Genomic DNA, 27,551 nt, shown 5'->3' with positions numbered 1-27,551 from the left:
CATTGCCTTGGCATTCCCTTACACTGGGGAAATGTACCCTCACTGAACCAAAGACCTCATTTCACATTGGTGTCAGACACTGCTGTCCTCTGCAACATATGGGTCTCTCCATGTTTGTTCAGAGGTTGGTGTTTTAGTTCATGGACGTTGTGGAGTATTTGGTTGGTTGATAATATTCTTTCCATGGGATGGCAAACCCTTTTAGCTCCTTCAGTCTTTTCTCTAGCACATTCATTGGGGTCCCAGTGTTCAGTCCAATGATTATCTGCGAGCATGCTCAGCTATATATGTATGACTCTGGCAGAGATTCTGAGGAGGCAAACATATCTGGTTCCTGCCAGTAAGAACTTCTTGGGATCAGCAACAGGGCATGGGTTTGGTGGCTGCATATGGGTGAGGCAGCCTTTGAATGATCATTTCTTCAATCACTGCTCTTCTATTTGACCTTGTATTTCCTCCTGAGTGTTTTGTTCTCCCTTCTAAGAAGGACTGAGGCGTCCACATTCTGAACTTCCTTCTTTTTGAGCTTCATAAGGTCTGTAAATTGTTCTCGAGTATTCAGAGTTTTCTGAGGCTAGTATCTGTTTATTAGCTTTAGAAGTTTCTTGAATTCTTTGTGGATTTGTCTTCTTTCTTATTTTGGACTGTTGGTTGTTGGAGATCTGCAGGTCATTTCCACTGACTATGGCAAGGAGATTTTAAACTCTATGTACAAGGCTTGTTGATATAGGTTACTTACGCAAGCAGCCAAGAGGCTGTGGCATCAGCATTATGATTTGGGTTTCAAATGTTTACAATTTCTTGAACTTTATCTTCTGACTTACTGTTTTAAATCTAATTGCCAAGATTCAGTGTTCCTTATCTATATGCCTTCTGAAACGAGAAGACAAAGTATACACTCCACCTCTTCCTTAACTGTATCACGTGCTTGGGACTAATTAATCTTCATGCCTTAAGGAGCTTCTGAGAATAACTGAGAAGCCTTCCTGGAAGAGATGTCTAACCTGCCTTACATGTTATTGTGGCACTGTATAAATAGGCTACCAGATCAAAATAAAGCTCAGATACCAGAGGCTTCATCCTTTTTATTTTGGGTTTAATTTTTTTTTTTTTTTTTTTTTTTTTTAGTTTAAAAAAGGAAGAATTTATTTTTGGCCCATTCTTTCCATTCATCGTAGCAGGTAAAGGCATGGCTCGACACAGCAGATAACATTATTGCAGCCAAGAGGAAGACAGGCACAATGTCCATGTCCATATGTGCCCCACCCTGTGTGATAATTCCGCGAATATTCATCACAGATCTTCCCCTCTGGGCGAATCTTCTTTTGAAATATCATCATAGATTAATTGAGAGATGTGGTTTGCTAATAAATTTCCTAGGCATACTCAATTCAACCAGGTTGAGACAATTAACAATCACAAGTACACTGTGGATCAATTGTTATCCAAACATATTTTCTTGAACTTCTTTGCTTTCTTCTATCAGGAATTGATACGTTTTGTAATGTATATTCTGATTGCAGTTTCTTTTCCACCAACCCCACTGAGATCTATCTTACTCATTGACCTGCCATCAGAATCCATATTCTTTTTTTTTATCTCTCATTATTTTATTTTTATTTATTCAATGTATTCTTATTTATTCTTATTTATTTTATTTTTAGCATGCTATTTTATTCTTTGTCCTATATCTTTACTGAAGCCTCATAAATATTCTTGAGTCAGAAACACCTGTGACTTTGTATCATGCATAAACTGTGAGATGAATAATTTTCAAGCTATGATTTTAGATGATCTGCAGTAATTTATAAAATAGCAATGAACAATTATACATGTTTTTACTTGGTGGAGTCGATTATATTACTGGGAATTAAGTATTTATCTTCTTAGTTAACTCGAGATTCTTCCTGAACTATCACTTTCCATTCCTGAGTTATTTCTAGTCATTCCTTCTAGATCCTTTGACAAATTAATTCTGAGAAGATAAGACATGATCCTTCTCACGGTAACTTTTAAAAATTACTTGGTTTTCCTCCTTTTCTCTGCACATACTTGTTTTAAATAACCATTATAGTGTCTACTACAAAGATACACATTTCATTTTCAGGTTGTTTTTAATGTAATTTTATTCCTTTAAAAAGATACTGATACTTTCATTCATTGAAATACTCCTGGATATTTTTTGAAATTATTTATAGTTGTTTATTAACAAAATATTTAATTTTTCTGACTTAATGGTCCCTAGAAATGTCAAACATAAAACATCTATAAAATCAGTTTGATTGTCAAGGTCTTCTATTCTTTTATTAGTATTGAGATCATTGAGATACAAATTATTTGGAAGAAGAAAGGCATTGCTCTTCAAACTTAATCCAATAACCATCAGTCATAAAAAAATATAGTCTTGTGATAATTGAGTTTAACAAAAGAGAAAAATTTTGAATAAAAATAAAAAAGAAAAATGATGAGTTGAAATATGTGCAATCTTTTCAGCATATGTAGATTACTTATAATTTGAGAATAATTTACAAAAAAAGAAAAATATTGACAGTCATTCACTTGAAGTTTTTTTTTTTTTTCAAATTAAGTATCTCTAGAGTATTTTTAAACCAGTAACATGGATTAAAGCAGGCTATGGCACGGGATGAAATTTAAAATACTTCTACATTTATATGATTAAGCCAGAATTTGGAAATCCTCTAGATTGCAGTATGATCTGGCTGGATCCATCCAATATACACTCACCAAACCCAGACAATATTACTGATGCCAAGAAATGTATGCTGACAATGATATAGCAGTCTTCTGAGAGGCTCTGCCAGAGCCTGACAAATACAGGGGTAGATGCTTAGAACCAACCATTGGACTAAGAACAAGGTCTCCAGTGAAGGAGTTAGAGAAAAAGCTCAAGGAGCTGAAGGGGTTTACAACCCCATAGGAAGAACAACAGTATGAACCAAGTATACCACTCCAGAGCTTAAACCACCAACTATAGTACACATGGAGCAACCCATGGCTCCAGCCACATATAAAACATAAAATGACCATGTTGGGCATTAGGTAAGAGGTCCTGGGTCCTGTGAAGGCTGCATTCCCCAGTGTAGAATAATGCCAGGGTAGGGAGGCAGGAGGGAGTGGGGCGGGGCACCCTCATAGAAGCAGGGGTAGGGGTGATGGGATAGGGGTGTTCTAGAGGTGAAACCAGGAAAGGTGAGAACATTTGAAATGTACATTTTAAAAAATCCAATAAAAGAAAAGGTACAAGAACAAAAGAAAGAAAGAAAGAAAGAAAGAAAGAAAGAAAGAAAGAAAGAAAGAAAGAAAGAAAGAAATAGGGAGGAAGGGAGGGAGGGAGGGAAGGAAGAAAGAAAACCCTTACTACACACCTTTAATTACTAACAATGAAGGTGATTTTAGTTTTCAGAAGAAAGCAGCTCAGGAAGGAAAAGCTAGCTTCTTAAGAGCAACCAGAGAAAAAGGCAGGGTGACTGGGTACCTTTACAAATATAGGTTTCAGAGAGAGCAAGATAGACAAATGTGAAGACAGAGTGAGGCAGAACATGAGAAAGACCAAGAAAATTAGAACAGATTGCCAAAGTTAATATGAGACCAAGTACAATAACTCAGTCAGAAACCAAGAGACTTAGAATTGAGTCATTCAGCTTAGAAGATTAGACTGTACATAGGTTAGACACTTTTAGGTCCAGGCCTAAGAATAGTTAGAATACAGAAAGAAATGTTCTGGAATGAGCCCAAGCCTGGCATTTATTAGTAATCTATCTATCTGTCTGTCTATCTATCTATCTATCTATCTATCTATCTATCTATCTATCTATCTATCTACCTATCTTCTATCTATTTATCTATCTGTTTTGATTTAGGGATTATTACTATTATTATTACTATTATTTATTGAAAATATACATTTTTCTTATGGAATACATTCTGACCACTGGGTTCTCTTTCTTCACTCCTCACTTTCCTCTCCCCTAGGTCTCTTTCCTCTCTGGTTTTTGTTTTGTTTTTTTCTTTGTTTTGTTTTTGTTTGTTTGTTTTTATGATTTTTTTCAGAAAGTAGTGGGTGTCCAAGAGACATCAACCAAACACAATTAAGTTGTGATAAGACAAGGTTAAAGCCCTCACATCAATGCTGGACAATGCAGTTCAAATAAAGAAAAAAATGTCCAAAGAGCAGGCAAAGTTTCAGAGACACATCCTTATGTATCCCACACAAACACTAAGGTAGCAGCCATTCCATATATGCAGACAAGCTGCTATTGACTCATGCAGGCCCCAGTCCTACCTACTCATTCTTCATCAACTCCTATGAGCCCTTCTTTTCTGCTGACCTTGTGTCCTCTATCTACTCTGAGTCCCACAATACCTCCTTCCATATTCCCATGGGAATCCCTGTGCTCTGAATGGAGGGACTTTATGGAGACTTTCTATTCAGATTCTCTTCCCAATTGATCTGTAGTTATGGGTCTCTATAAATGTTCTCAATTATTGTCTGAGAAAGTCTTTCTGATGACAACAGAAAGGTGCCCCAATCTAAGGTCTCTGGGCTATTTAGTCTCCAGTTCCTACCCCTCCAATTAATGTCAGGCATGAGCTCCCTCTTATGCTATGAACCTCAAATAAACCGGACATTGGTTGGTCATTCCTACATGTTCTGTGCCACCATTGCTCTGGCACATCAATGAACCAGGACAGATTGCAAATGGATGGTTTTGTGGCTAAGTTTGTGCTCACATTTCTCTTTTATATAGCCTACAAGGTTTCTTGATGCTTCATACTCTAACATATTTGTGAAGGCTCCATGCAGAAACCAGCTCAAGTTCTCTAAGTTCAGTGAGCTGTGTGGACACTATCCTCAGCAAAAAGGGCCTGTACTGTGATTTTTAGAAAGCTAGCCATTATGCTAACATCACACTGTGTTTCTTGACAACTTTCATGGGACCCCCCCTACTTGCAACTCTACCATATACAACCCTGACCCATACACAGAAACCCCAAACGGTGTACACTGGCCAGTTCAGGTTTCTTATTCACCATTACCAATAGCCCTCACTAAGATCATCCTCATAGACTACAGAAGGTTTCTACTGTGCTGGATTCCCACACTGTCCCCCAGTAGAACTCCAGTTCCAGTTGTCTTTTCCTGCAATCTCTCTTTCTACCTCACCCCAACAGATATTTGATCCCTTTTACTTCTGTCCCTGCCTGCCCCAAGGACACCTGTAAAATCTATTTTGTTTATCCAACTCTATAGTCCTCCTCTTTAACCTAAGAACATGGTTGATCAAGTGTGTCTGGGGTAGGATGAAGTATCTTTTAGTGGTAGAGCTGGATCTTGAGATAGATTGGTCTCCATATTTCTGAGGAACTGCCATAATAATTTCTATAGTAACTGTAAGATTCAAAGTGAGTCTTACCTACTGGGAGAACCCCCTCAAGTACGACAGGAGAAAGGAGTTTGCTGCAAATGGTTTATTTCCTGTTACGTGTGGGGGAGGGGGATAACACTCAATCAGACCCTTGTGGCAAGTGACTGGAAAGCAACCCCAAATGGCTATAACAAGTAGTTTTTATGCTTTTTAGAGGTACAGGCTACATCAGCAAAGTTATAGTTTAAACTTATTGGCTACTCAGATTATTGTTTGAATTTATTGGTTAGCAAGCATATGACATGCATTTGAACTCTATCTGAGACCAGAGGGTAAGGTGACTATGTCAGTACATTCTGCAGTTTTTGTAAGAATGTTCCTGCTCCTCCCAAGAACTGTGGGTGGAGAATGGAACTTGGCCTAGCCTTGGCCCATGGTGATACTTGGTCTAGTTTTGACTGAGGCAGTGGGTATAAAGCTGGCAATATCTCCTAGAGTCCTTCAGTGACTATACAGATTTGCACTGAACCATCGATGAAAAGGTGTTGTTGTAACTCCACATCTTCCCCAGTATAAGCTGTCACTTGTGTTATTGATCTTACAATTCCAATGAGTATAAGATCAAATCTCAAAATAGTTTTGATTCTTATGTCTTTGATGGCTAAGAATAATGAACATGTGTTTCTCAGCCATTAGGTATTTCTCTATTAAGAATTTTCTATTTAGATTTGTTCTTTGTTACTTAATTAAAATATTTAATTTTATAATACATAGTTTTTTCAGTTCTTTATATATTTTGGATATTATCCTTTATAAGATATGGAGTTATAAAAACATCTATTTCCATTCTGTAGGCTGCTCTTTTGTCCAATTGATGTTGGACTTTGTCTTAAAGAAGCTGTTTGCAATAAAGCATGAGCAGAGAATGCACTGAAAAAAAGAAAAGAAGCTGTTAAATTACATGAGGTCCCAATTATTAATTGTTTTGTTAATGACTGCACTGTTAATGGTTTGTTCAGCAATTTGTCCCCCATGCCAATATATTCGAGGTTATTCCTGTTTTTTTTTTTTTTTTTTTTTTTTTTTTTTTTTTTTTTTTTTTTTTTTTTTTGTCACTGTGTCTAGTTTTACTTTGAAATATTTAATCTAATTGGACTTGCGTTTTGTACTGGGTGATAAAAATGGGTCTATCTGTGAGAAAGTGAAGAGCACCCTGGTTCCCAGTTGAGGAGGCTTGAAACCATGGTGACACTGAAAGGGATGAAAGGCATTTCACTTGACTCCTGAGATACCAGTCCCTGTCACTTGCCACAGCCCTCCATAGGTTTATGGCCATCAGTCACCTAAGAGCAGTGCCCAAAGCCCCTCTAGCTATTGAGGATGTGACCACAGGTCATGTACGCTCAAGAAAATTCTCTATTATAATGAGGTGCCTAAAGGCCTGGAGGCTTAGCCAATGAACTTTCATTCCCAGACATCCTTCCAACAAAAAGTATTTAATCTCATGCCCACTCTGAGAAGTGGGGTATGGATTTACTCATCTAATTTCGTCCATGACAATAAATGCTTTTAAACCATGGACTGTCTTTTTCCATCCCATCTGAATCTGCTATGGGGAGCCATAGAGAAGACTTTAGACTGGAAAGCCATCATCTAATCTCCAGAAGAAGGCCTCTGTGCACTCACAGCCACATACACCACCAAGCCCAAGCCTACAGCCAACTGTTGACAAGACAAGGACTACCCCTGCTGTACCAGTCAGAGCTCCCTTTTCCCCGTGGGCCCTGGTCTAGATCCAGCTCACAGATTGCCCCTTCAACCTACCTTCTCAGCCCTTCTGTGGCGTTCAGTGGCACCTGGACATCCAAAAGCCTGAGAACCAGATGTTCCTGACCTTGTCGCAGGCCCAGGGACTCCCAAGAGAGCTGCAGCTGACCATCCACCACCTTAGACTGTTCTGCCTGCCTCCCCAGTGACTTTCCACAGCCCAGCGCCCACCTGGCAACAGTGTGGGGTAAGCGTGGTCAAAGTTCCTGCATCCTGCCTCTCTGAGCAGCCATGCACTGTGACAGAGCAGACTAGGGAACACACAATAACCCAACATGGATCTATTTGCATCCTTCTACATCCAGACATCCAGTTTGAACAGCACCATTTCTGGTAATTTTTATTTCTTTATAAAAATTAATTATATACTTACATGCTATGAATTTATGTCTGGGTCTTCACTTTGATTCAGTTGATCAACATAACTGTTTTATGCCAATATGTGGGTTTGATTATTCTAGCTCTGTAGTACTACTTTAAATCAGGAATTATATTGCCTCCAGCAGTTCTTTTATTTTTCAGATTGTTTTAGCTATCTTTGATTTGTTTGTTTATTTGTTTTCCGTATAAAGTTGATTATTATCCTTTCAAGGAGAATTTTGTTGGACTTTTGTACAGATTACATAAAATATATGGATTGCTTCTGATAGGACGTTCACTTTTACTATGCTAACACTACTAACCATAGTCATGGAAGAAATTCCCATCTTATGATAGCTTTAATTTCTTTTTCAAAAACTTGAAGGTTTTTGTTGTTGATGTTGTTGTTTGATTTTGCTTTTGTTATTTATACATGTCTTTTACTTGATGGGCATAATTATTCAAAATACTTCATGTTATTTGAGGCTATTGTGAAGAGTGATTTTTTTCTGTGATTCCTTCTGATTTGATGCTTGCTCATTTCTCATTTGTATATAGGCAGATTACTGGTTTTGTTATTGTGTTATTTTGTTTCAGTTACTCTTGCATCCTTCAGCACCGCAGACAGTGATAATGAGCTGTAGTGGTTCCCTGATGTATATTTATCATCTACAATTAATGATGCTTTGACTTCTATATCCAATTTGTATCTCCTTGATCTCCATCATATGTCTTCCTGTTCTAGCCAGATTTTCAAGTGCTATATTGAATAGATATGCAGACGCCAGATAGCCTTTTATTCTTTCTGATTTTAATGGAATTACTTTGAGTTTCTCTCCATTTAATTAGAGGTTGGCTATAGGCTTGTTCTAAATTGCATCCGTTATGCTAAGATATACCTGGTATAGTCTTAATCTATCCAGATTCCTAATCTCTCCAATATTTTTATCAAAACATAATGATTTTTCTCAAAGGCCTTTTCTGCCTCTAAACAGATGATCCTGTGGGAAATTTTTGTTGTTGTTGTTGTTGTTGTTGTTACTTTTGTTGTTGTTGGTTTTTTTGTTATATTTTCAGTTGATTTACATTTACTGATTTTTTTATATGTTGAGACATCCCTACACCTCTAGAATTAAGCCTTCTTGGGTTAAATGTTCCATAAATGTTTATAAATTCATTTGCCTTATAATGTTTGCTAGTTTTAATATTACTCTTTACATTTAGCCTCAATGATCGGTCTAACACTAAAAGTGGGGTAGTAAAGACTCATGCTTGCCAATATTTGAAAGTCAGTATGTGATTTAAGCTAGTACTATTAATTTTACAAATTTGGGGGTTTGTGTTTGTGCAAAGATATTGAAATACCATCTTGGTATTATTTTCTCTGATGAGTATGCAGTGTTCTTCACCATCTGTTTTGGTTAATTTTGGCTAAAAGTATATTTTGTTAGGTATTAAAATGACCATGCCAGATAGGATCTTAGGTCCATTCACTTGGAATATCTTTTTCCACATTTTCACTTTGATGTAACCTTACACTAGATATTGAAGTGGGTTTCTTACATGCAGCAGTAGGATGGATCCTGGTTTGAAATCCATTCTGTTAGTCTGTGTCTTTTATTCTGGGAATTGAGATGACTGATATTTATTGAAAGAAATCAATGATCAGGAATTATTAATTCCTGTTATTTTGTTGTTGTTGTTTCTATTAGTGGTGGTGGTAATGATGGTGGTGGCAGCATCTGTGGAGGTGGTGGTTACTGATAGAAGTTTGTATGTGTGTGTTTCCCTTTCTTACGTTTGCCTGTGTTTTCACAAGAGTTGTTAAACTTCTTGGGTTGTATTCTTTTCCTCCTAGAGAATTCCATAGAGGTATATTTGTAGATAAATATTGTTTAAAATTGACTTCATAATGGAATACTTTGTTTCATGTATGATGATTGAAAGTTTTTCTGGGTATAGTAATCTGGGCTGTTTGTTGCCTTTTGCAAACTACTGCACCTCTGTAAAACCCTTCTGGCTTTTAAAGAAATCAGATGCAATTGTAATAAGTCTAACTTTGTATGTTACTTGATTTTCTCCTTGAAGCTTTTAATATTATTTCTTGGTTCTGTATGTCTTTTATTATTGTGTCTAAAGCAGTCTTTGTTTTCTTGTTCAATCTACTTGGTGTTCTATAAGCTTTTATACCTTAAGTTAGGAAAAAAAATTTCCATGGTATTGTTAATATATTTTCTGAGCCTTTGAGCATAGATTCTTCTCTTTCCTAACCCCTATTATTCCTGTGTTTATTCTTTTCATGGTGTCTTGGATGTAGGTTCTGTGTGAGGACTATTTTTTGTAATTTAACATTTTCTTTGAATGATGTAGCCATTTCTTTTATTATATTTTGAAGGCCACAAATTCTGTCTTCCACATCTTGTATTCTATTAGTGAAACTTGCTTTTATATTTCTTGTTCAATTCCTAAATATTTTGTTTCTATAATCCACTCAGTTTGTGTTCTTTATTTTCTTTTCCTTTCATTTTCAAGTCTTGAATGGTTTTATTCTTTTCCTAAGCTGGATATCTCTAAAATATTTATTCATTTTCTTTGATGTGCACGTGTGTGTGTGTGTGTGTGTGTGTGTGTGTGTGTGTGTGTGTGCGCGCGCGCATATGTGTTTCCCTGACTTTCTTTGATATTTATTCATTTGCATTAATTGCTTATTTGTGTTTTCTTTAATTTTATAGGATTTATTAATTTCTACTTTAAGGACATCTACCTTACCCATATAATTAGTTTTACGGTCTTTTACTAGTGCTACAGGTTTGTTAGAGTTTTCCAGACCTTCAGCTATCCTGGAATATTTTAAACATACTGTGGCATGATATCTGGGTTCTGGTGAAAACATTGCCTTGACTGCTATTGATTATGCTCTTACCCTGGTGGCTAGGAGTCTGGGTTACCAGTGATGATAGGTCTAGATGGCAATTCCTGGGTTTGTCTTTGTTTGGTGAGTGTTTTGTCCTTCAGTTTCTTCTTCCTCTATTGGTTTTCAGAGACTGTTGGCTGTGTGCTACCTGCTTTACCGGCCTTCTTAGCTGTATTGTTGAGGATTTAGCAAAGAGAAGGAAGAGGTAGAATAGGGGACAGTTTCTGTGGAATCCACAGGCTCTTTAGAGTGTCTCAGCAGTTGGTCTTCTGTTGAAGCACTAAAGACAACCCTGAAGATTGGGTCTGTAGACCAAGAGAGTGGAGAAGGTACATGGTGAGCCTCCCTTGTCTTCAGACAGACATAGCCTGTAGCTGAGAATGAGGTGTCCATCTGAGTTGTGTGCTTTAAAGTGTGAGAAGGAGAAAAAGGGAAGCCAGTGATGGATAAATTCTGGAATCCAGGAGGAATGGACAAGGAGGAGGTAAGGTGTATTCTATTGCATCTCTACAGATAACCCTTCATCATGTAGTTATTTTTAAAATAAAAAAATAGGAAAATATAACTTAGGCATATACAGTAAATTTAGAGTATAGAATATGAAGTAACATACAGTATTATTAGAAATTAATTTTTCCAAATTGTTAGGACCAAAGTTCTATTAATTAGCTGAACACAAATCACATTTTTTTTCTTTAAAATGTGACATTTTTTGGTTTTTAATTCTGAAGAAGAGTTCCCATGATTTCTATCACCAGACAATACCTTGAATTAAGTCAGAAAATAGTTATATGACTGGGTTTAGTTCAAATGTTTCCATAAATGTAAAGATAAATTCTATTGTATTTTTCTAACATCATTCTAAATAATTGGCAATTAACTTTAGAAAGTTTTCTACCATTTAAATTTTTTTCTAAACATTGTTCTAAAAAAATCAGTTGTTAATTTTAGTAAGTGGAATATACTAGACATCTTTAAAGGTGTTAAGATGACCAATTAAGAAATGGACCAAAGAGGCAACCTGAGAACTGTGTTCTCTGAATGTTAGATCCTTATTCAATAGGGGGAGGTTATATTAAGTGTATAATTTATAGGAAGGCAAAAGATTTATATGATTGTAATACACAAAAAATGCCCCAAATTAGAGCAGGAAACATGCTTCACTATGTTCATAGCAGCTTTATTTATAATAGACAGAAACTAGAAAGAACCTAGATGTCCTTCAACAAACGATGGATATAAAAATATGGTACATTTGCACAATGGAGTACTACTCAGCTATTAAAAAGAATGACTTCATGAAATTCTTACGCAAGTGGATGAAACTAGAAAATATGCTGAATGAGGTAACTCAGTTACAAAAGAATATGCATGGCATGCACTCACTGATAAGTGGATATTAGCCCAAAAACTCAGATCACTCAATATACAATTTACAGACGACAAGAAGCTCAAGAAGAAAGATAACCAAAGTGCCGATGCTCCAGTTCTTCTAAGAAGGTGAAACAAAATCCTCATGGAAGTAAATACAGAGGCAAAGTGGAGAGCAGAGATTGTAGGAAAGGCCATCCAGATACTGCCCCACCTGGGGATGCGTCCCATATACAGACACCAAACCCAAACACTATATCTGATGCCAAGAAGTGCCTGCTGACAGGAGCCTGAGAGCCTCTGCCAGAGCCTGAGCAATACAGATGCAGATGATCATAGCCAAATTGGACTGAGTACATGGTCCCCAATGGGGAAATTAGAGAAAGGACTAAAGGAGTTGAAGAAGTTTGTAACCCCATAGGAAGAACAGCAGTATCAACCAACCAAAATCCCCAGATCTCCCAGGGGAAAAATAATAACTAACCAAAGAGTACACAAGGAAGGTCCCATATCTCCAGCTGCATTTGAAGCAGAGAATGGCCTTGTTGGGCATCACTAGGAAAAGGGGCCCTTGGTTCTTAGAAAATTGGATGCCCCAGGGTAGGAAAATTCCATTGTGGAGAGGCAGGAGTGGGTGGGTGGATGTTTGGGGGAGTACCTTTATAGGAGCAGGGGAGGGAGGATGGGGTAGGGGTTTTCCAGAGGGTAAACTGAGAAAGAGAATAACAATTGAAATGTAAATAAATAAAATATCTAATAAATACTAATTTATAGGAAGAAAAGTGACATTACCTGAACAGTATGTGCATGTCTTATTTTCTACTTCCTCCTGACAATGACCCTTGCTCTTTGGTGCCTCATTATTCTTCACAATTTTACTGTGTTTGAGACAGTTTATTTCACCAACAGAAAATATTAAACATAAAATGCTCCACACTGATAGATACTTTGGGAGGGACATTGTGAGGGACGAACTGAGTAGTGGGACAGTGATTAATGTGTAAATACACACACACACACACACACACACACACACCTCTATATGTATATATATATATATATATATATATATATATATACACACACACACACACATATATATACACATACATATATGAGAGATAGAATGATAGGTGTGATTATGATATAAATATGTTTTATACTTATGTAAAGACATTCTGAAACCAATTGTACACAATATATGATATTAAAAACAAAGATATAAACATGTATGGCAGTTAAACGAGAAGAAATACAAAAGGAAATTTCATAGCTATCCCATTTCTTTCAACAAACCCTCACTGAAAATTCTGAGAGCAAGAAGATCTGCTCCTCACTGACAGGAAAATACAGACTCTTTCCCAATACCACAGCCTTCATTAGTGAGATGTGAAGTTAGGTGAGCCACTTAGCCTCTCTGCTCTTGAGTCATAGATTCTATTTGTATATTAAAATGATGAGAAATATGTCCCATTATCTGTGCTCCGGATAATATACACTCAAGTCAATTACTAGGTTTAGTTAGAAGCATTCCAAGGACTCTTGGCCGTATTGTTTTATGAATCCGGCCCATGCAGTACCCTTGAGAATGAGACAAGAATCACTCTGGTAAGGGCAACATTGTTTTTCCAGTCACTTTGATTCTCCATCTGCCCACCAGAATGTGTTTATTTTAAGGATCACTACAGAATCAGATAAACCTCCTAGGTCAAAAGTAGTTTTCAACAAAATCCTTCAATTGTGTCCACGGAGATTTGTTTCCTTGGACTCCCCCAGACAGACACTAAAATCTTTGCATTGACTCTCTTTTATAAAAATGTATAATAGCTATATTTAACCTATATACATTTGCCATTCAAGCAGAACTAGATATATAACAGTGTATAATTTTTTCCTAAAATATATAAGGAATATTAAAAAATAGGGAAAATGTATGTGTTGTGCAAAGATTTGTTTTTTAATATTATTTACATATTGGTTGAATATATCAGCGATGATACTACAGATATACAGTGCATTTTGTATACAAAGGAAGAAACAGAATGTATAGGATACACTACAATATCAAAATCCACTCCACTATACATCAAAAACAATAAATTTAAAAATAAACTCTTATAATCAACTACTCAAGCTAACCAATGATGGACTGTCACCACAGAAAGTTAACAAAATCCCCAAACCATCTACTTTTTTATTAATTAAAAGTTTGTCTTTACCCTGTCATAAACACAATAAAATTGTGGATAATATAATAACAATAAAGGACAAGGGTCTCCATCATGACTGTAAACTAACAACTATAATCGCTAAAACATAAATACTTATATTCATTATTTGAATATAATATTAGAATTTTTTATAATTATAATAATATATAATAGAAATATATAATATAATTAAAATAACTATTATAAATAACAGTTATTTTAGGTTATGGATTTAAATTATTCTACATCCTTCTCAATTTGTTCTAGTATCTTTGGATGAAAAGATTATCCTTTATTTCATTATTTTGTCTCTGTGTCTTTCTTGAGAACTATTTACTGTATTTGTGTGTGTCTTTAGGGGATTCAATTCTCATACACTGGTTGTTTCCTTTTTGCCAAAAATCAGTACTTGGGCATTGGTGTTCCCCAACATTATTTAAGCTGTTTTTTCATATAAATTTTAATATTGATACTTTGGTACTCACAGGTTACTAGGTTTTGATAGGATCCCAATGAGTAAGCATTAACACACATACACACACACACACACACACACACACACACACACACACACAAATATAACTACTTACTCTCTACTCTTTAATTTCTTCTCTAAGAGGCTAAGCAAGGTTAATACTCAGGTTTGCACTAAACATCTTCATGGCTGACAAATTAAATACTGTGTTGCTTCCAAAAATATAAAAATATATACTTGTTACATTACATGGCTATTGAAGAAAGTTTTGCACTTTCAAGTAGAATATTAATGATTCAGAGACTTTAATGAAATCTCTTCTTGAAACCTAACAATAATCTTTAACAAAAAAGAAACAAAGACAGAAAAGTCAAAATGCAATCTAATACCTATCTGTTCTTCCAGATGGTCACTTATATTACTGTCAATTGTTTGTTGTTGTTGCTTGGTTGTTTTGTTTTGTTTTTGAGATGCCACAAACAAATCTCAGCCATGGGTTTCTGACGATGATGTTTAGCAGGAGTTTGTCTGGCCGTTAATTAACAACCCTCTATAGCAAGGTCAAGGAGTATATTCAATCACTTGCCTTATCTTTTTGTGACTCTATCATCAACTAGACAATTTTGACATCAGATGAGGCATAGAGTGAGGAAAATCCCTGACAAAGAGCATTAAAATAGCCTGTTTAACAAAATAAACCATGTCTGTCAAATACCAGGATAATCTGAGGGTGGATCATGTAGGATTATCCACCTTGGCAGCAGTGTGTATCACAGAACACAAAGGTGGCACTGGTGACCTTTTTGTTTACTTAGCCATTTTACATTAAAATGTTTTTGAGAAGGATTTTTCTGATTTTAGCCCTGTATCATTTTATCTTCCTTGAATTAAATGTCTTTGCCTTGAATATTACGACTTGAATTCTCTAACTTCTAGCAAATATCTAGAGTTTGCCCAGTGCTCTTTAATAGGCAACAGCCTCATCTATATTCAGAAGTATAATAATCATAAAATATCATTATTAAGAAATCATAGATACAAATGATTTCTAATTCTGAAATGTTCTAATTATAGTGAGCACACAACAACTTGAAGAACTCATGGATGGTTATTCTCAAATTTGCTCGAGAGTCAGACTATGAATTGCTGGTGTTTGGTAATTGGACTTGTGAAAAATACAAACTAATGACTAGGCATGCCAGAATTCACCTGCCAAGAAACAATTATAAATCCCAGCAGGGAAAAGAAAGACATGCTCTTCTCAAAACAGCAACTATACCCTAACCTGGGACAGAATTACCAGGAGAAGTTATAAAGAGAGAGTAATTTGAAAAGAAAAAATAATAGACCAAATTAAGTTAAGGAGGCAAAGAAAAGATCATGATTATTGTAACAAAGATGAACTCAGGCAAAGAAATAGTAATACAAGCTGACTTAGTAACAAAGTCAATTGTTACCTTAGGAAGTCTTGTAACCAGAATAGCACTAAAAAGCTTTCAGCAGCTGTTAAATGGCAGACCTTATGTGATACTAATCTAAGAGAGAATTGGTAGTACTTTTGCTATCACAGAATCATAGAAATTGAACCTATTAAAGGGAGTAGAGAGGAGAGAAGGAGGAAGAGAGGGAGAGGTGAAAAGAGGAGGAGAAATCCAAATATATGCCAAACTGTCAGACAAATTTGAAGTTATCTGAGATATGAATGTGATGGATAGAAAATAAATTAGTGATGACTCAATACATTGGTATATATATATGTTTGTGTGTGTATATGTGTATACATGGATATTTACTGAAGATATATTAAAACCTTGATATATATATATATATAAAACAAAAGTTTTTAATTTTATTTTTTTAATTGAACAACTTTATTTTAAAAAACAAATATAAATTTACAGATTTTAAGCATTGTTGCATGCAAGTATACGAGTACATTTTTGTCAGTACTTGGTTTTATTAAATGTTTGATACTGTGCATTAAGATCTTACTAGTTACTATGAGAATAAAGTACATGTAAAACAAGATGTAACCTGGAATTAGTAAAATTTATCTTAGTGTATAAAGATTAAGCATAATGATTTTTCATTTTTTTTTCTTGAACTTCATATAGTCTGTCAGTTTTTCTGGGTTGTTCTGAGCTTTCTGGGGTTAGTATCCAATTATCAGTGACTACATATTATGTCTGTTCTTTTGTGACTGGGTTATCTCACTCAGTATATTCTCTAGATGCATCCATTTTCTTAAGAATTTCATAAAGTCATTGCTTCTGATAACTGAATAGTACTCCATTGTGTAAATATACCAAAATTTTTGTAACCATTCATCTACTGAAGGACATCTGGGTTTTTTCCAGCTTCTGGCTACTATAAATGGGGTTGCTATGAAAATTGTGGTGCATGTATCTTTGTTGTATGTTGGAACTTCTCTAGGGTATATGCCCAAAACTGGAATAACTGGGTCTTCAGGTAGGACTATGTTCAATTTTCTGAGGAATTGTCAGACTGAGTTTCAGAGTGGTTGTACCAGTTTACAACCCCACCAACAGTGGAGAAGTATACCTCTTTCTTGGCTTCCTCTCCAGCATCTGCTGTCATCTGAATTTTTGATCTTAGCAATTCTGACTGGTGTGAGGTGGAATCTGAGAGTTGTTTTATTTGCATTTCTATGATGGCTAATGATGTTGAACACTTCCTTAGATGTTTCTCAGCCATTTGATACTCCTCAATTGAGAACATTTTGTTTAGCTCTGTACACTGTTTTTTTTAATAAGGTTGTTTGATTCTCTGGTATCTAGATTCTTGAGTTCTTTGTATACCTTGGATATTAGGCCTTTATCAGATGTTGGGTGGGTAAAGGTCTTTTCCCAATATGTTCACTGCCTTAGTTTTTTTCTTAACAGTGTTCTTAGTCTTACAGAAACTTTGCAATCTCACTAAGTCCATTTGTCAATATTTGATCTTAGAGCACGAGCCGTTGTTGTTCTGCTCAGGAAATTTTCTCCTATGCCTATTTTTTCTAAGGTTTTCCCTACTTTCTCTTCTAATAGTTTCAGTGTACCTGGTCTAATGTGGAGATCTTTGATCCACTTACAATTGAACTTTGTACAAGGAGATAAGAAAGGGTCTATTTTCATTCTTCTGCATGCTGAGTGACAGTTGGACCAAAACGTTTTCTTGAAGAGGCTGTCCTTTTTCCATTGAATGTTTACAGCTCCTTTATCAGAAATCAAGTGTCCATATGTGAGGGCTCATTTCTGGATCTTCTATTTTATTCCATTGATCCATGTGCCTATTTCTGTACCAGTACCATGCAGTTTTCAGTACAATTGCCTTGTAATATAACTTTAAGTCAGGGATGTTGATTCCCCCAGATGTTTTCTTGTTGAGGATGGATTTCGCTATTCTAGGTCTCTTGTTATTCCACGCGAAATTGCACATTGCTCTTTCCAACTCTATGAAGAATTGGGTTGGAATTTTTATTTCGATTGCATTGAATCTGTAGATTGCTTTTGGAAATATGGTCATTTTTCAAATGTTGATCCTTCCAATCTATGAGCATGGGAGATCTTTCCATTTTCTGAGATCTTCCTTGATTTTCTTCGTTAGAAGGATTTGAAGTTCTTGTCATACAGGTCCTTCACTTGCTTAGAGTCACAGAAAGAAATGTCATATGGTTTGTGACAATTGTGAAGGTACTTTCCCCTAATTTCTTTCTCCACACATTTGTTCTTTCAGTAGAGGAAAACTACTGATTTGTTTGAGTTAATTTTATATCCAGCAATTTTGCTGAACTTGTTTATCAGCTGTAGAAGTTCTCTGGTTGAATGTTTGGGGACACTTAAGTACATGCTCATGTCATATGCCAACAGTGATGATTTTTCTTCTTCCTTTCCAATTTTTATTTCTTTGATTTCCTTTTTCTTTCTAATTGCTCCTGCCAGGACTTCCAGTACTATGTAGAATAGGTAGGGGGAGAGTGGGCAGCCTTGTCGAGTCCTTAATTTTAGTGGGATTGCTTCAAGTTTCCCACTGTTAAGTTTGTTGTTTGCTGTTAGTTTGCTGTATATTGTTTTTATTATGTTTTGGTATGGGCCTTGGATTTCTGTTCTTTTCAAGTCTTTTAACATGGAGTGGTGTTGAATTTTATCAAATGCTTTCTCAGCAGCTAGTGATATAAGCATGTGGTTCTTTTATTTGAGTTTGTTTATATGGTGGATTACACTGATGTATTTCCATACATTAAACCATCCCTGCATCCCAGAAATTAAACCTACTTGATCAGGGTGAATGATCATTTTGATGTGTTCTTGGATTCGGTTTGCAAGGATTTTGTTAAGTATTTTTGCATCAGTGTTCATAAGTGAGATTGGACTGAAGTTCTCTTTCCTTGTAGGGTCTTTGTGTGATTTAGGAAAGAGTATTATTGTGGCCTTAAAAATGATTTATGTAGTGTAATATCAGATTCAATTTTGTGGAATTGTTTGGAGAGTATTGATATTAGGTCATCAACAAATGTCTGATAAAGTCCTGCACTGAACCCACCTGGACCTGGGCTTTTTTTTTGGTTGGGAAGCTTTTGATGACTGCTTCTGTTTCTTTAGGTGTTATGGGATTATTTAGATAGTTTATCTGGTCCTGGTTTAACTTTGGTATCTGGTATCAGTCTAGGAATTCATCCATTTCCTCCATATTTTCCTGCTTTGTTGAGTATAGGCTTTTGAAGTAGGATTTGATGATTTCTTGAATTTCCTCTGTTTCAGTTATTATGTCTCCACTTTCCTTTCTGATTTTGTTAATTTGGATACTCTCTCTTTTCCCTCTAATTTGTCTGACTAAGGCTTTATCAATCTTCTTAATTTTCTCAATGAACCAACACTTGGTTTTCTTGATTATTTGAATGGTTCCTTTTGTTTTTATTTGGTCAATTTCTTCTGAGTTTGATTATTTCTTGCCATCTACTACTCTTGAGTATATCTTCTTCCTTTTGTTTTAGAGCCTTCAACTGTGCTGTCAAGTTGCTAGTTGGTTAATTTTGGAGAAAGTGCCGTGAGGTGCTGAGAAGAGTGTGTATTCTTTTGTTTTAGTATGGTATGTTATGTAGATTTCTATTAATTCCAATTAATTTATAACCTTTGCTAGTTTTACTGTGTCCTTGTTCAGTTTCTGTTTCCATGATCTGTCTATTGGTAAGAGTGGGGTGTTGAAGACTCCCACTATTATTGTGTGGGGTGCAATGTATTTTTTTAGCTTTACTACGGTTTCTTTTATGAATATGGCTGCTCTTGTATTTGGAGTATACATGTTAAGGACTAAGAGTTTCTCCTGACAAATTCCTTGTAATGAGTAACAAGTGTCCTTCCTTACCTTTTTTGATAACTTTGGTTAAAAATCTCCTATATTTGATATTAAAATGGCCACTTCCACTTGCTTCTTTGGTCTGTTTCCTTGGAAGGTTTTTTCCCAACATTTTACAATGAGATAGTGTCTGTCTTTGTCTCTGAGATGAGTTTCCTGTATGCTGCCCAATGCTGGGTTTCGTTTATTTATCCAGTCTGATAGCCTATATCTTTTTATTGGGGAATTTAGTCCTTTTATGTTAACAGATATTAATAAATAGTGGTTGCTGTTCCCGGCTCTTTTTACTTTTGGGTGTTGAATTGTGCCTGTGTTTCTTTCTTCTTTAGTTTTCTTGCTTTGATATTTTCTTGTTTTTACTAGGATGTAGTTCCCCTCCTTGTATTGGGTTTTCCACCTATAATTCGTGGTAGTGGTGGGTCTGTGGTCAGATATTGTGTAAAGTTTGATTTGTCTTGGAATATCTTGGTCTCTCTAACTATGGTGATTGAGAGTTTTGGTGGGTATAGCAGCTTGGGTTGGCACTTGTGTTCTCTTAGTGTCTGCATGATGTCTGTCCAGGATCTTCTAGGTTTCATAGTCTCTGTTGAGAAATCAAGTGTGATACAGTATGGCCTGCCTTTATATGTTACATGACCTTTTTCTCTTACTGCTTTTAGTATTCTTTCTTTATTATTCTTGGTTTTTTTTTTTTTTTTTTTTTTTTTTTTTGCTTTGGTCACTTGGAGTTTTGACTATTATGTGTTGGGAGGAATTTCTTTTCTGGTCCACTCAATATCAAGTTTGGTAGACTTCATTTATGCTCATGGTCATCTTATTCTTAAGGGTAGTGAAGTTTTCTTCTTTGATTTTGTTGAAGATATTTACTGTGCCTCTTAGTTGATATTCTTTGCCCTCTTCTATTTCTATTATCCTTAAGTTTGGTCTTTTCATTGTGTCCTGGACCTCCTGGACATTTTGGTTAGGAGCTTTTTGGTTTTTGCATCTTTTCTGTTTTTTCTATTTTTCAATGTTGTCTTCAGCCCCCGATATTCTTTCTTCTTTTTCTTGTAGTCTGTTGGAGATTCTTGCATCTGTGACTCCTGATTTCTTTTTAGGTTTTCTATATCGAAGGTTGTCTCTTTTAGTGTTTCCTTTTTTGTTTCCATTTTCCTTTTAAATTTCTTCTTCCATTCCTTCATCTCTTTTCTCTGTTTTCCTCTATTTCTTTGAGTCCTTTGAGTGTTTTTCTTGTTTCCTCTTTAAAAGCTTCTACTTCTTTATGCTTTTCCTCCTGTTCTTGTTTAAGTATCTGTATCATCATCTTGAGGTATGAGTTCTGGTCTGAGTCTTCTTTTTCTGGAGTGTTTGGCATTCTGCTGTTTGCTGTGATGGGAGAGCTGGGTTCTGGTGTTGCTAGGTAGTCTTGGTTTTCCGGGTGTATGTTCTTTCGCTTTCCTCTCGCCTTCTTGTTGTCTATGATTATTTGTGGTCTTGTTTTCAGTTATTGGTTCTCTTCTCTTTCTTGTACCTGGCCTGTGTTCCTGGATCTCCCGTGTTTCTGTTGTCAGAATGCCTAAGCACTTGTTCTGCATGCATGGAGTGCAGGGTGAAAACAGAGACCCTAATGCAGGGTTCCTGTTTACCTGAACCAATCAGGAGTGGGGTGCCCTTTCTGAGTGCTTTGCACAGACCTCTCTGCTCCCTGGCTACTGGAAGTGCAGTCTCACCAGGCCTATGTCTCTGAATCTCAGCTGTTTCTGGTGGCAGATGGCCTGAGCACCTGTTCTGCATGCATGGTCTGCAGGGTGGAAACAGAAACCTTAAGGCAGGGTTCCTGCTCCTCTGAACTAATGGGGAGTGCACTTTCTGAGCGCTCAGCACAGACCTCTCTGCTTCCTGTCTTCTTAGAGCGCTGTCTCACCAGGCCTGTGTCCCTGGATCTACTGATATATATTTTTAATAAAATTTAATTACACAGTTTATACTTCCATCATTTTCCACTAATCTCTCCCTTTTTCCTATCACAACCTTTCCAGCTAATGACTCTTATTACTGATACATGCACACACAAACACACACACACAAATATCACCTTTTATATCTTTGGAGCTATTTACGTATAGATGAATTTGGTCTTTAATACATTATGATGGATAATCAGTGGGTGAACTTAAACCTGGGAGCAACTAATTCTTCTTGTCTCAGCAGTCACTAGGCTGCCTGAGGTTCTTATAATTTTTTAATGAAAATAGAACTTGAGAAGAATTTTTAAATTATTTTTATTCTTAATCCTTTCTTATTGGAAGTTTTGCTTTGCTTTTAGCTCTAGAATACACCACTAATTTATCCTACATCTTAACTGGTTCAACATTATCTTTAGCAAATAGAAAATTCATGGCTATACATTATATGTAAATTATAGTATATATTTAATAAATATTAAAGTTTTCACAATACGTTTGCATGTCTAAAAGCATTGCAATGTCACCCCTTTGACTTAGATTCAAAGTTTAATTTTGACCAGTTGAATTTTATGTTCAAAGTAGCCAGAGCATCTGTAAAATTCTCAGAAGCACTTCTCTTGTAACCCACTTTCATTCCCAATCATAGGCCTCCCTGCTCATATTTAACAGATGTGCAGCTCTACCTTCATGTCAGTCCCAGAGTGGGGATATTCCTAAAGTTACTGCCTGTCTTTGGGATTTGTTATACTACATAGGCTGCTTTGTGGACCTCAGTGAGAAAGAAAGTCCCTAGAGTTATAGACTGTTGGAAGTCAGAGGGATGCACATGGAGGCCTCTACCTGCCCTGAGGAGAAGGAAAGGGTGTGGGGATGAAGGTCAGTGGGAAGAGATGATCAGAAGAGGACCACTGAGTGGGATATAATGTAAATTTCAAAAGTTAAATTTAGAAAGAAGGAAAATAGAACTCCTGATCACCATCACTTACTGCTAAATTGATCTTCTCTTTAGAAAAGCATCATTCAGTTTTCCTTTTTTTTTTTTTTTTTTTTTTTTTTTTTTGTTTCTTGCTGTGGTATCTTTTACATATTTAGGATTTTTTATACTCAACTTTTTGTTTTGTTTTCTATTCCTGTTATAAACAGCAAAAGCAACTTTGGAAGGAAAAGGTTTATCAGTTTATAATCCATCATGAAAGTATGTCAAGGTTAGAACTCAAAAAGAAACCCAGAGTATGGACCTGAAAACAGGCCATGGAGGAATGGTACTTACTGGCTTGTTCCTTATGGCCTATTCAGCTTGCTTTGGAATATAACCCAGGACTATCTGCCCAGCATGGCACTGCCCACAGTTGGCTGGGCACTCCCATACCAATAAAAAATATGCCCCCTGTGCCTGTTTACAGTCTGATATAGATGTTCTTAGAAGATTTCTTCTTAGAAGATGACTCCAGCATATGCCAGGTTGACAAAGGAAATAATCACTACCACAATGAGTATTTTTAACACATATAAGTATATTAATTGACTTTCTCCACTTCAGACAAAAGATAAGAGTGTCAACTTGCACAGAAGAAACATTAGTTTTGTTTGGGGTTTTAAACGTTTCACACTGAATTTAATTCTGTCACATTTGGAGTAATGGTGACGATGAATATGATGGCAGAAACAATAGGAGAGGGAAACTCTCCCTTCAGCAAGAAGCAATGCAAAGGGAGGGGGAAGTGGACAAGAGGTTTAAGGTCCATAATAGCCTGTCCGAGTATTCTGGGTCCACCACCTCTCATAAATGCTACATACTGAAATGAAACTATTAGCAAATGTATTTTGAGAAGACAATTCAAATATAAACTATGATGAATTGCGGCTGTCCTTTTTGCAGAGAATATATTTCTCTAAAATTTTGGCTAATTTCTAACCTACATTCTCTGTATCTTTATAAGCCTTCTATGTAAACTCAAAATACTCCTATCAAATAATCTATGGATTCCTTTTTCTTCATAGAATTTAACGTAGTTTTTTATTTGGTCTTTTTAATCAATTTGAATTAGAAATGTCAGCACTGTAAAGGAGTTATTCCCATGCTTATAGACCTAAAATTGTCTAGAAATTTTGGTCAGTTTCTTGAGAGGGGAGATTTTTTTTTTTTATTTTTCAAAAAAACCTACTTTTTGTTTTTACAAAGACAGTGTGTTCTGAAATAAAGATGAAGAACAGAGCTCTGCATTTGCACACACACACACACACACACACAGTGAGAGAGAGAGAGAGAGAGATAAAGAGATACACAGAGAGACAGAGACACACAGGGAGAAACACAGAGTGACAGAGAGACAGAGAAAAAACACACAGAGACACTCACAGAAACACACACACACAAATACACAAAGAGAGGCAGAGACAGAGATACACAGAGAGACTGAGACACACAGAGAGAAACACAGTGACAGACAGAGAAAAGAAACACACACAAAAACCCTCACAGAAACACACACACACAAACACAAACAAACACACACACAGACACACACACACACACACACACACACACACACACACACACACATTATTCTAGTTCAAACTCTCTTTAGACTTCTTGGTTCCCTAATTTTCTGCCTAGAACATGGTCATATAGCAATAACCATTCACATTATGTTTTTTTAGAATTGGATTCTTTCTCATAGGATACTACCATTTCTCTTCTCTTTGTTTTGAATACAATTAAAATTTAATAAGTAAACGATGTATTGGGATGCAAAAATTACCTCACCCTTTCATAATACTTTTTTAAAATTTATTTTTTCCCCTTTGATAGTTTATGCATTTGTATTTCAAACATTATTCCCGTTCCTGATTTGCCCTTCTCTTCCCTACCCCTGCTTTCTCCCCTTTCTTTAACTCCTTCATCTAGGTCCACTTGTTCAGTCAGATGGTTAGCTGCAAGCATATTTTTCAGGAATGATAACATAACTAAAATATTAATATAGATATCATTTTACTTATCAAAAATATGAAAAATAATTTTTGATTCAGACCCAAATTTGCTACAACTTTATATATAATCAAGAGTTTTGTGGGAATAAGTTGTCATCTAAAGTTTAGACTTTGAAGTTTAAAAGGCCTAAGAGAAGACAGTTTTGTTCAGTTATCTGTTAGTTAGGAATACATGTTACTTTATGCAAATAATATAGACTACATTAGCATCAGGCTGTGGCCATAAGAATTACTAGTACTTACTTACAAAAGTGACCTGGAATAGTTCAACTTTTTTTTTGTGAAAAAAAGTAAAATTGTAAGGGATAGAGCAGGATGGATTAACTGGCTTAAGCTACAATCAGCTGTGTTATTTTAATATTTATTTTATTGTGGTAATTTGTATGGGTTAATTATTAGACTAATTTGTTTCTACAGGCATGTGGCAAAGTGAAAGCTACTGTTTGTGTAAAGATGTGCTCTGCTAAGAATGTAGATATGGTAACTTATTGATTCTAATAAAAATTCCTACGTGAATTATTTGAAGCTAAATTTCATAGTATCAGTTGAAACCATTGCTAATAGAATTAATAAAAGTATGAGGTTGTATGTGCAGAAAAACAAATGGAATATTTAATTTGTTTAAAATTGGTACTCTTACAAAATATAAAAAATAAATCAGAAAAACTGAATTGCTACTCCACAGTAATACTAATTATGTGGATGATGAAGTAAAGATTTGTATTGAAATGTTTGAGAAAGTCATTTTCTATAACATCTTTGTAGTATTTCCTTTAAAAAAGGTCTGTCCTCTCTGTTTTGAGACACTGTCCTTGGCTTTACTAAGGTTTTACACATCTACACCAAAAAAAAAAAAAAAAAAAAAAAAAAAAAAAAAAAAACTTTCAGTGTACACTGATGTGGTATGATTTGTATAGTGAGTTGACATTTCCTTAATTATTCATTTAGCTTTAATTTGCAGGGTTTTTTTTGAGATAGGGTCACCTATACCTGGCCTCAGATTCAACGGGTACTGAAAGGTGACACTGAAACCACAAAGCAGTTTCACCATCCCAGATTCATTATATTTGGAAATGTGATTCTATTATGGTAATATCATTTGAACTGTCATCTTAGATTTTAATTCCAAATATGCCAATTATATCATTGAAGAAAGCTAGAAAACCCAACTCCCTACATGTCTTTCTATTGTCCCAACGTGATTTTCTTAGGAATTTTATTTTCTTATGGAGGAGGCTTAAATAATCAATCTTTATAGTATATTGACCCAAGAAAAGTCTGTATTCTTTGTTTTGATTCAGTATCTTCAGCTCTTTTAAGATGTATGTGTCTGCAGAAAAATATTTCAGGGTAACATGTTGAGTTGTATGTTTTCTATTTTGTGTTGATATTCCTCTAATTATCATCTCTTAGTATTTAACTGTAGGTTTTTTTTTTTTTTTTTTTTTTTGAGATATAGTAACAAATATCAGACCTTAAACTCCCTGGGTACCAGAAGGTGATATAGAAACTCAAAAAACTTTTCCATCTTAACAATCAGAACACCTACATTCAGTCATGTTTTTTTTCTTTTTTTTTTAACCTCTCTATTCCTTACTTTTTATCTTAAAGAAGATGCTTTATTTTAGACATAAACAAATTAGAAAAAAAAAAGAGTAAGAAGAATGACTATATAGTTCAAATTCACTGCTACTTTAAATTCTAATTTTATTACCTTTATTTTTTTGAGATTATAATACAATTACAACTTCCACTTTTCTATTTTTCTACCCCCGGTTCTTTCCACACATTTCCTTGCTTGCTTTCAAGTTTATAGCCTTTCTTTCATAATTCTTGTTGCATGCATGTGTATGTGTGTACCTGTATGTATTAGTCTGTGTCTATATGTATTCCTAAATGTTATGTGTGTGTACCTAAATATTATAACTTCTTCAATCTTTAAAATATTACTATAGTATGTCTATTTCCAGACCTGATTTCTAGATAGTCAATTGCTATGTGTTATTTCCTGGGGCAAATATACCTCTCACTATCAGTGTTTCTTTTTTCAAGTAGTTTTTGTGTAGGTCCAAAGCTTCATGATCTTTTCTTCCCCCACACCTAATCCTGTCTATTTCTGCTGTACTTGTTCAGCTGAAGTATGTGTGTTTGTGTGTGTGTGTGTGTGTTGGCATTTATATGGGTGAGCCTCTATGGGCATAAATTCTGACATTATTGTTAGTAACCAACTCACATCCAATTTTCTGATTGTCTGGCTCCTCCTTTTTGCATTGTAAATGTGTGTGTGGTTGTGTGTGTGTGTGTGTGTGTGTGAGAGAGAGAGAGAGAGAGAGAGAGAGAGAACACAATTGTCTGCATATGAGGATGTCAGAAGTCAACTATTTCCTTGGTAATCTGGTTGGGAAGTTAGCTCTCTTCTGCCACTTGAACAATCTAGGAACTATGCTGATACAACTGCCCTATCCTTTTACTCCTAGCCATCTCTCTGGCACCACATCTCTATTTTCTTTAAAGTGCTGTGATTGCAGCCATAAGAATGGTGCTTTTCCTAGTCAGCAAGCAGGACACCTAGCAAGACCTTTGGTATATAACTTCATAACAACGTGCCCTCCAGTCATTGAACTGTTGGTCATAGATCTGAGGATTCTCTAATATGTGGATTTCAGCACCTGCTTATTACATCTTTAATCAAAATGTCTAATAAGAATCTCT

The sequence above is a fragment of the Micromys minutus genome (genome assembly GCF_963924665.1).
Source record: "Micromys minutus genome assembly, chromosome: 1".
NCBI classification, from domain to species: domain Eukaryota; kingdom Metazoa; phylum Chordata; class Mammalia; order Rodentia; family Muridae; genus Micromys; species Micromys minutus.
This window is presented reverse-complemented; position numbering follows the sequence as displayed.